Source organism: Apium graveolens, unplaced genomic scaffold, assembly GCF_009905375.1.
Source record: "Apium graveolens cultivar Ventura unplaced genomic scaffold, ASM990537v1 ctg8621, whole genome shotgun sequence".
Classification (NCBI taxonomy): Eukaryota; Viridiplantae; Streptophyta; class Magnoliopsida; order Apiales; family Apiaceae; genus Apium; species Apium graveolens.
In genome coordinates, this window is record NW_027421333.1 from 38,249 (window position 1) to 49,417 (window position 11,169).

Genomic DNA, 11,169 nt, shown 5'->3' on the forward strand with positions numbered 1-11,169 from the left:
TTAACTAGTCGAATGTTATTTTGATTTTAATTTTATTTTATACTCGATTAGTTCTAAATTTTTTTGCTTGGATGAATAGTATATATTATTTTATTTTAACCCGATTATTCCGATCGACGAATTACGAGTTCAATAACATAATTTTAATTTTTAACCCTAAATCCATTACACTTACTAAAGTTAACTCATTATACTTTGTTTATTTTAAATTTATTTTAATCTCGATCAATATTATAATTTTATTTTAGTTAAGATAAATAGTGTACATTATTTTCTTTTGTTTCAATGTCATTACCCCGATAAACGAATGATCTCTATTTAAGTTTGAGAAAATTAATATGAATAACATAGATAGTTAATCAACCCGTGTATTATATAAATCCAAAGTTCAAGAGCTTGCTCTGATATCAATTATTATTCCCAAACAATCTAAATAAGAATTACAAAGGGGGGGTTGAATGTAATTCTGGCTTCTTTTTGGATTTTAAGAATGATTCTTCTACAAATAAATAACTGTGTTTGATTTGCAATAGTGCAGAATAAGAATATAACAGAAATCAAATCACAAGCAATTAAATACAAGTATTTAAAAACTTTCTGGTAGATTGAACTTTTTCACCAGAGATATATATTAAGTAGAGAACTATGTGATACAAATAGTACACAGCTGCTTACAAGTTGAACAACTAGAGCTACAGAGAAATTCTTTGCAGATTTTGCTATATCTATTCTCTGGTTTTTGCTTACTAACTTCGATGCTATTCAACTTACTACACTTGGTTTATATATCACCAAGATACATGATAAAACGATAAGATAATAAGATAAACTATATCTAGTCTAACTTCATGCTGCTACACTTATCTTTGCCAGCATCTTTGAATATCATCTGTTTATCATGGAAATGAAAATGCTTCTTTATTCTCTAAATCCTTCAAACAGGCTACCACATTCCATTTACATACAACCAACACATGTGACTGTCAAGTCACTGTCAACTGCTCTTTTGAATTTGAACATCCGTTGGAACTTAGATTGATCATCCGTTGGAACTTAGATTGATCATCCGTTCAACTTTGGTTAATCATTCGTCGAGACTTATATGGATCATCCGTTGAAACTTTGTGAATCATCCGTTGAGACTGTCTTCTTGATAGTTAACTCTATTTCATTTATACAAAATTATATAACATCTATTATTTACAATTCACCATCATATCTTACATATCAATCTAGTAGTCAACATGACTTAAACATTCGACAACACCTAGTTCACTAAGTTATCCAAGTATGCAGAAATGTGCTACTAGTCTTATTGTACATAAGCTACTCTTTCAATATATGTTGAAATGATCATCCGTTGAAAGCTACAAAATCACTTAAATAATATCTACTTAGTATTTTATTCAAATTATCATCAAGTACACAACATATTCCTAACAATCTCCCACAATTTATGTCTACTGGAATTATAGTCATAAATTAAGAGAAACTTGATGATAACAAAACACTCTATGACTACAGAATAAAATAAAGTAGATAAAATTTACAAGTGGTGCAATTTATTGAAAATTCTCACAAAGAAAGATTTGTAGAGTGTCTTATAGATCATTATCAAGATGCTCATCTAGATTGAGAAATTAAGATCATTTTCTTGATTGCCTGACTTCTTCCCAGCTTCACATCATTCTCTTCAATCTGACATTGGAATTGTCTAAAAAATTTTGATTCATTCTCATTTGTTAGATCCAGCTTTTCTTGTATTTCTCTGAGAGTTTCATGGCTAGCGATCTTTAGCTGATCTTCCAATCTGAAGAATCTTTATAATGTTCTTTTCATCGTTGAACTCCATGATCCAGTATGGCCTCAAATGCAACCTATCTTCAGTGAAAGGAATAGTCAATACTCTTGGGAGTGCATTTGGTCCTCTCCAGCTATTTCTTATCTCCTCAATCTTGTTTAGTACCATTTTCTTGGATACTATGTTGAATTCAAAGTTTTTCTTGATTGAGGAGAAGACTAGTCACTAAAGTTGAACAGCCTTCATTGAGAATTCTGTGAAGTGGCCATGTAATTTCTTTACCACCCTAGTACCTGAAGACTAGTCTCCCTGGAAGGTGCTTGTAGGCATCAATAGATCTGACTTCTTCAAGCTCATCCAGATAGAGATTTATATCTGAAAATTCTTTGATGTCACATATGAAGAGTTGATCTCCTTTGTTGACAGTAGGTTTGGTTTTGGCCACTTGCTTGGATTTGAGCTTGGTAGGCTTGACTGTTTTGACTACTTTTTCCTTTGTCTTCCTTTGTTTGGAAAAGATTGGAAGATTTAGATCAGGAAGAGGCAAGTTGTCCCAATCTATAGGCTCATCATTTGGAACAACAGTATCACCATGAAAGGTGATGTTAGGATCAACCTTGAATTCAGCTTCCTTCACAGTAGGTATGGCTGATTGGCTTGAGGTTGTAGATTGGGCTGACATGTAGTCTTTCTTGTCTTCATCAAAATTTATCTTCCTCTTTGCATGCATCTTGTATCTAAACTTCCTTTTTATATGCGTTGGTTTTTTTCTTTCCTTCACCCAGATTCTCAGATGTCTCGGTTGGCAATATAACTTCTGTGATTGCAGGCTTCTTAGCTTGGTTCTTGGCATCTAAAGCAGCTTGCTTTGTTGTTGTTTGAGCCTCACCTTTTCTTCTTTCTTAGCTTCTGCAAATTGTGGATGTCCAGCCACTACACACAGATCAATTTATCATTTCCGTAGATTTTAGCAATTCTTTTCTTTAGCACTGAGTCTATGAGATCTTTGAAGAAAGCTATGGACCTTCCAAGCAGCTTTTTTTATCTAGCCTAGGGGTTTCATATGATAGGTCTAGTGGATTTTGTCTGAGGTTTTTGGATAAATTATTTTTGGATTAAAAATTTCACTGGCCTTTGGAGATTTGATTGTTGAGGGTTGACCCTTTCTAAGTTCCCTAGGCTCATCTCATCAGCTGAAATTTGTCTCAATTGAGAGAAGTGAGAGAAGACTTTGTCTTTCTTCTCAATTGGACCAAACTTCTTTACAATTTATTCATCAATTTTCTTCCATTTGTCATCCAGTTCTTTCTCACTGCTGGCAACATCAAGCTGTTTAGATTTCTCATTTGATTCCAACTTAGCAGCTGCTATCTTAATTAGATCAATGCTGTCCATGACTGGTGGCTTTAGGAAAGTAAATGCGGGAACAATTACTTTGCTTACTTGAATTTGAGCACTTTCCTCCCCCTCACTTGTTGACTCCCCTTGGGTAACTGGAATAATATTTTCTCTCCCTTTTTGTTAGCATCAAGTTGAGTGGAGGTTGAGGTCTGTGCAGCCACCATTTCCGAAGTAGCATAGTTTGTTGGGCTTGATGGAGATGAATTTTAGTGATTGAAGTTTCCAGGGTTTTGATCCTTTTGTCTAAGGAATCCACCTTGCTGCTTAGATCTGAATTTTTCCTTAGTTGTCTGCTGATGTCTAGAAAAGTTGTTCTAGGAAACTTGGCATCCAATCTCTCAGTAACATCCTTTTTGATTTGATCAATTTCAGTATTTAGTTCATTGAAATCCTGATTTTGTTTAAGAGATTGTATTTGATGCAGTTGAAGAGAGTGCAAATGTGCTTGTAGAAGGCTCTTGGTGTTGGCATTTGTAGTAGCTTGAAGGGGCTGTCTGAGTTTGCTGAATGATATGAGAAAGGGTGGACTTGAAATGATGCTCATCACATGCTTTGAAAAACACCCAAGATGGCATGTTTGATCTAAAGCTAGGGCCTGCTTGTCCCCCTATATCCATGGAGTCTCCTTCATCATCATCTTCATCCCCAGATAGATCCTCAGAACCACCAGTTCCATATCAATGTCATCACTAGCTGTGGGTGGCATGGCTGTGATGGCATCTTTAGCTCTTTGCATGGAGGTAGTAGTATGTACCAATTGAGCATTCTTTCAGCAGCCACATTGTCCAGTTCAGCCAAAACTTGATAAGCTGAAACAGGGCGAGTAAATGGCAGTTTCATAAGAAAAAGAATCTAAGAAAACTTGATATTCTTGCTGAATTAATTTTTTTTTAGCCTCATTGAGATTTATTAACTGACTTACAATTAGATTTGGCCAAATGTGCGGGTTTGAACCGCTCATTCGGGACCGGTTCATACGGAAACCGTAAAAAATTCGGACCGAACCGGGCCGGTTCAAACCCGCCCAATTCGCTAAATTAGGTGAACCGAATACGAATACTAATTTCAGAACCCGGAACCGCACGAGCCCGCACGAGCCCGCACGAGCCGAGCCCGCACGAGCCGCACGGACCAGGCAACTCGCACAGCCCGCACGAGCCCGCACAGCCCGCCCGCGGGTGTGCCTCACAACGCCAACATCTTCCTCCTTTCTGCCATGTCTGTGAACTGTGTTTCTGTCCATATAGAAGAAAACCAAGCCTATTGAGATGATATAATCGTTAGATGCTTGAGTAATATGTCCATATAGAAGAAAAGTTCACGCCCATGAGTTGCTTGATGAAATGTTTACACCAGAATTAATTGGTTATGCCACAATACTAATTTTGTAGAAAACAACATCAAGAGGACTGATAAATTTTGAAGGTTTTTATAGCTACATTTTGGTTTTGTGTAATGGTTAAATCATAATATCCCTACACATAATGGAAGACCTTTGGAAATGGAGGCTTGTATACATGAAAATTATCAGGTACAGAGGTAATATTTTGGGTTATAATGGCTCAATAAAAGAACAATTCTAGAGACTTCATATTTACCCAAAAGATGATTTCCTTCAAGTTGGTTACTGTGAGAGGGTTCCAAATTCGCATGCTTAAAGCCCGCACTCAGCACGCACAGCCCGCATCGCTCACGAGTCCAGTGTCGGTTACGAGTTCGTGTATGTCAGTTCGAGCCCAGCCCGACCCGATTCGTTTAACTTGCGTGCCGGTTTAGTGTTCTTGCTTCCCGAGCTCAACCCGCATTCAGCCCGGCCCGGCCCGCACGGACCGCCTAACTGGCCAGCTCTACTTACAATGGGCTCTTCCATTCTTCTGTACATGCTTTTCTTTCATTTTCTCTCTTTTCTTGAATCAAGGGCTCCCCTTGGCTTCCCACCCTCACACCCTCACCTTCACCTACTAAGGTGGGACTCCACTCACTCAGTTTTGCCAAGCTGGAAGAATAGCTTGCAGTTTTTCACTCTTTTCCTCTCCTTTTGCCTGAGAGCAACTCAGCCTCTCACTCAATTCACTCACTTCCATCAGTCCTAAGAGTGATTGTACAAATACTAGATCATCTGCACTTGTAACATTTGTTGAAGTTTGAAGTGGTGCAATGATATTCAACGATGAGGAACATCCATCAAAATAGTAGTTGAGAGTTTCAACGGATGACTGCTGTTAAGCAATCCGTCGAGATACAATCACTTGTCAACAGATGAACAATATCCGTCGAGATAGTGGAAATGAAAGAGTTTGGGGTAGAGACCAATGTTGAATCTGTGGTGATTGATTTGAGATATTGCACAGATGTTTCAGTAGACTCAGAAAGAAATGGCAAGTAAGCCAACAAATCATCTAAAAGATGATGCTCACTTGCTTGAATTTTTGGCTCCTCCCTGAGAGTTAGAGATGGAGAATCAGGAATTGATATATGAATTATATTAACATCTAGTGAATGTGTGGGTGAGTTTAGTATGTTAGGTGATTCAATTATTAAAGATTTTGGCCGTGACTCCACATTTATTGGAGCCACATCAACCAGACTTTGAGAATGTGCATGTACTGAGTCTTGACTGCAGTAGGCACAGTGTGTGCACCCTGTGTATCCCCAATGGTTTTGGATTTCTTCTTTCTGGCATAAGTTTGGGGTGAGCTTGTGTCCCTTACCCTTTTGGCCTATGCTCTTGGCTGAGAGTTTTGTTTAGTAGTCACATCCTTTTGGGAGGATGCAACTAGCAATGAGCTAATGTCCTTAGTAATCACTACAGTTTTTTTGGGAAACTACAGTGTGGCTAAGTTGTGATTCACTCACCTTTCCAACCTTATTATTCTTAGGGCTTCTTTGATGTTCACCCTGTCCCTCACTAATCTTACTTCGCTTCACACTCCCCTCTTGATTTTTAGTAGATTTACAACTAGCTTCTGTTGAGAGAAACTAGAGGGGGCTTTCTTTGACCTTGATTTTGAAACTTTTGGTTTTTTGGCTTGGGTAGACATCTGTTTTGTCACATTCACAGATGCCATTGCCACAGTTGATGAAAAAGAAGTAGGTGGTTGAGAAAATAGTGGTAGAGACAGAAATATTTACCTCACTTACCTGAGGCAACTCCATGATTGGTATGTACACAAGTGTAACATCTATGTGATGATTTCCCTGTTCAAGTCAGCAATAATTCTCCTCTCTTAGAACTACAAGCTAACTTGTTGTTGGTTTCTCAATGGTGAGATTCTCAGAAACAAAATTAGCTAGCATCATGAAAATCTAGCATAATAGATATTCTTAGACCTCTTCTTAATATCCCTAATTCACTCCCTATCTTATAAAATGACAGAAGTGCTAAAATTGAAATACTTATCACTAAGAAATATAAAGCATATGAACAAGTGAGTAAGATAACACATCAAAATTACTTATTTTTCCAGAAAACACCTTGATAAATGAATCACATAGAAAACTCCATTATTTTTTAAGACCTAGTCTCCTAACATCGCCTAATTTAGTGGCATCAAGAGCATAACCCATGGAAACTAGCATGTTACTCACATCAGTGTCTGTGTGCAAGTGTGTTAGTTTCAGGCAAATTAAAACACTTTTCAATTGCATCACAGTTAACACAATGTTCACTACCTTTGAGAGTGAAGGTAATGGTCTTGTCCTTTGAGTTGAACACATCTGTAGTCCAAATTTCCTCGACAACCTCACAGTAAATGGTTGAGGACTCAAGCATGGCATAGCTCATTTACAGTTTAGTATGAAGTCCATCATCTCGTGATAGTCTTTAGATGCCAAAATTTGCTTGTTCACTAAAGCCACAAAGTTGTTCTTTTCATAAACAAACCCAGTTGAGGACATGATTTTGACTATGGTGCCATTGTTGTGATTGAGATTAGTTGCAGAGAGAGTTTTTGCTTTTGGGAAGAAGAAGTTAGAGAAATTGCTTTGAGAAAGATAAAAACAAAAGAATAGAAATGTAATTAGCTTTTATACTTTCTCAGAAATAAGCTGTCAAAAAGTAAAAAGTAAAATAAAGTGACCAATCAAATTAACCCAAAATAGCCGTTTAAAAATAAGAGAAACTGTCAAAATTCTAAGATTATCCGTTAAAATATACATATAGGCTGTAAGTAAATTCGACGGATGATGCTCAAAATTAACGGCTAAGATTGAGTACAATTCGACGGATGATGATAAAATTACCCAGAGTAATAATTGATACTTTTACGGATAATACAGTTCAATGGATGTTCATTTTCAATGAATAATGAACATCCGTCGAAATATAAATTTTGACATAGCCAAAATTTACATTAATGACAAGAAATATCATATTATTCTGGCTGTAGTTCAATTTACCTAGACATCAAAGTAGATTATGAGTAATTAAGCATACCTAACTCACTTACCAATCTAGTGAAAGTGAATTCATCAAGTGGTTTGGTAAAGATGCTTGCAAGTTGTTTTTCACTTGGAACAAAATGAAGTTCCACAGTACCATTCATAACATGCTCTCTAATGAAGTGGTACTTGACGTCAATGTGCTTTGTCCTTGAATGTTGTACTGGATTCTCAGTGATGGCAATAACACTTGTGTTATCACAAAAAATAGGAATCTTATTCACTTATAGACCATAGTCTAACAGTTGATTTTTCATCCATAAAATCTGTGCACAACAACTACCAGCAACAATATATTCAGCTTCAGCTGTAGAAGTAGAAACTGAATTTTGCTTTTTACTGAACCATGATACTAGCTTGTTTCCTAGAAATTGACAGGTTCCTGTAGTACTTTTTCTATCAATATTATAACCTGCATAATCTGCATCTGAATAACCAGTTAGATCAAAGCCAGAATCTCTAGGGTACCAAATGCCAAGTTTTGGTGTTCGCTTGAGATATCTGAAAATTCTCTTAATAGCTATTAAATGAGATTCTTTAGGATTAGCCTAAAATCTAGCACATAGACAGGTAGCAAATATTATATCTGGCCTACTAGCTGTTAATTATAAAAGTGAGCCAACCATGCCTCTATAGCTTAAAATATCCACAGACTTTTCAGCTTTCTTTAATTCAAGTTTAGTTACAGTGGCCATGGGAGTTTTTGCAGATGTGCAATCCATTAGATTAAATTCTTCAAAAGATCATAAATATATTTGGTTTGACTAATGAATATTCCATCACTAACTTGATGAACTTGTAAATTAAGAAAGTAAGTTAGTTCTCCCATCATACTCATTTCATATTTACTTTGCATCAATTTGGAAAACTTTTTGCAAAGTTTTTCATCTGTAGAGCCAAATATAATATCATCTACATAAATTTGAACAAGTATACTGGAGCCATTAACATTTCTAAAGAATAAGGTTTTGTCAACAGTACCTCTAGTGAAGTAATTTTCTAAGAGAAACTTTGATAAACTATCATATCAGGCTCTAGGTGCTTGCTTCAATCCATAAAGTGCTTTCAAAAGATAGTAGACGTATTCTGGAAAATTTGGGTCTTCAAAACCAGGAGGCTGACTGACATAGACTTCCTCCTCCAAATCTCCATTTAGAAAGGCACTTTTAATATCCATTTTGTGGCGCCCTCCAAACCCGGGTCAGAAGTTTGGGGTCCACACACCACCATTTATAACCTGCTTATAACAATAATAAAGATAATAATAATATACAGTGACCCTACTTACCAACTACCACAGACCGCAACAGGTTAAAGTATGCACACAAGCCAAACACATACTTATTTTACAAACCGTTCAAATCTCAACTATCCAAACTCAGAACTGAGTAATAAACATTATTACAAACGTTTACAAACTTATATTATCCCGAAAGAAGCCTACTAGCTTAGCTCAATCAACCTGAACCCCTAGCTCTCGCGCTGGACTGGGGATCCTCGGTACCAACCGGTTCCTTTTTAACTGGAAAAGAACATAAACAACATCACACAAATGAGCTAACTAGCTCATCAAGTCACAATGACAAAACTAAGAATAATGATCACCAAGTGAAAATGGTTACGATATCAAGTGAACAATGAATTATGATTTAGAATTGGATATTTATTTTCATTTAAAAACCCAAGGTTAGGCTGCTGATCAGTCACGCACTAACCCCGAGCAAAGCACACAACACTGCTCTAACTACTGGATCCAAGGCACATATTGGCCTAACTTGACCATTATATGGTCTGACCACGAATCTGGTCCACAATTTTATAAAAACAATCCAATTCTAACATAATAACAGAATAAGCAGTAATAAACAATAAACAGGATCATTAACAACATTGGACATTCAATAATGAAAATGGTTTCAATCTGCATAAAGATCAATATGGCATTCCCAAAGCTTGGCTGTTAGGTAATGAAAGAATTGGATAACAAAGGAATCAATGTTTCAGGGTTTCCAAAAACTTGGTCTTTCAGAGCACAAGATACAATAGGTTGAATGTGTAAGCAATCTGGTTCAGTGTTTGATATTTAGTTTGTATGTACTTGTGGAGTAGTATCGTATATTTGAGGTTCGTATTTGGGTATACAACAATCAATGGACTAGAAAGAATCAGGTTTACGGCTCAAGATCAATAACTGAAATCAGGGTTTAGGGTTTAGTGCTTCAAAGCACTTACAATATTAAAAAACTATCAATCACTACAATATCTCGAGAAAGTTCCGAACACTTGCCTGGTACTAGCTTATTATACTGCACTCGCTTTCAGTCACGACTGTCTTACTCTTTGACTACCTGTTTCCCTTTCCTACGCCTTGCCTCTTCTGCTCACATATCATAAGCATCTATCAATATTCAACTTATACGATTCTATTCGACACATACTTCTATTTACCCTTCGTTTCACCCAAATCCGATTAACGGATTGAAAGTTACGCAATAAACAAGTAAATATCGAATATATAGACCGACAGTTAACCAACAAGTCACATATAACATATAACACGTCACATAATCAATGATATAACGTTTATAACGAAGTCTCGGGTCATAAACAGACTTTCGGATATTTAAAATGATTTTTAAAACATTTTTCGGAATTAAAAGGGTCGTTGGATCAATTTTGGAGTAATAAACAGGGTTCGGCTGGCCAATTCTGGCTTCAAAACAATTTTATAATAATTATCGAGCCTTGAAAACAGTTTAAAATAATATTTTAAAGCTCGAAACTATTTTTCAGAATTTTAAATCATTTTTAAATAATTAAATCTAATTAAATAATTAATTAAAATCAATTAATAATTAATTAAATCAATTAATCAATTAATTTCCAAATTAATTGACCAATTAATCAATTAAAAATTAACTGAAATTAATTAACTAATTAATTCAGATTTATTTTTAAATTAAAAATAATTTTTGGAATTAAAATAATAATTTTTGGAATTTTCAGAAATTAAAATCGAATTTTTATAATAAAAATAAATAGGGAATATGATTTTTGAGTATTTTTAAAACAGGAATCCTATTTTGAAAACTCTGGAAAGTTCAGGGACTGACCTTTTTTCCCAATCGTTTTCAAGTCAGGGTACTAACTGTAATTTTTCAAGGGGTCGCCGGAAAACAATCGGGGGTTGGCCGGAGAACTCAATTCCGGCACCCTCCCTCACCATCTGCTCCAGATCTACACTACATAACACCATGGAATCTATTCGCGCAATCAAAACACATCAATCTCCCTGTCCTGGCCGGAAATTGGCCAACACATCGAAAACTTAAAGACAACTCCCTTCGATTCATTAATTCTCTGTTAACGAGCTATATACCAATCGATTGCAAATTTCATAAGGAACACAACCACTATAAATCAACACTAATAACCCTAAATCAAAAAGCCCCAAATTTTAATTGAAAACATTCATACGGATTATAAACCCTAATTTCAAAATTCGAAAATTAAACCCACTTTTGAGC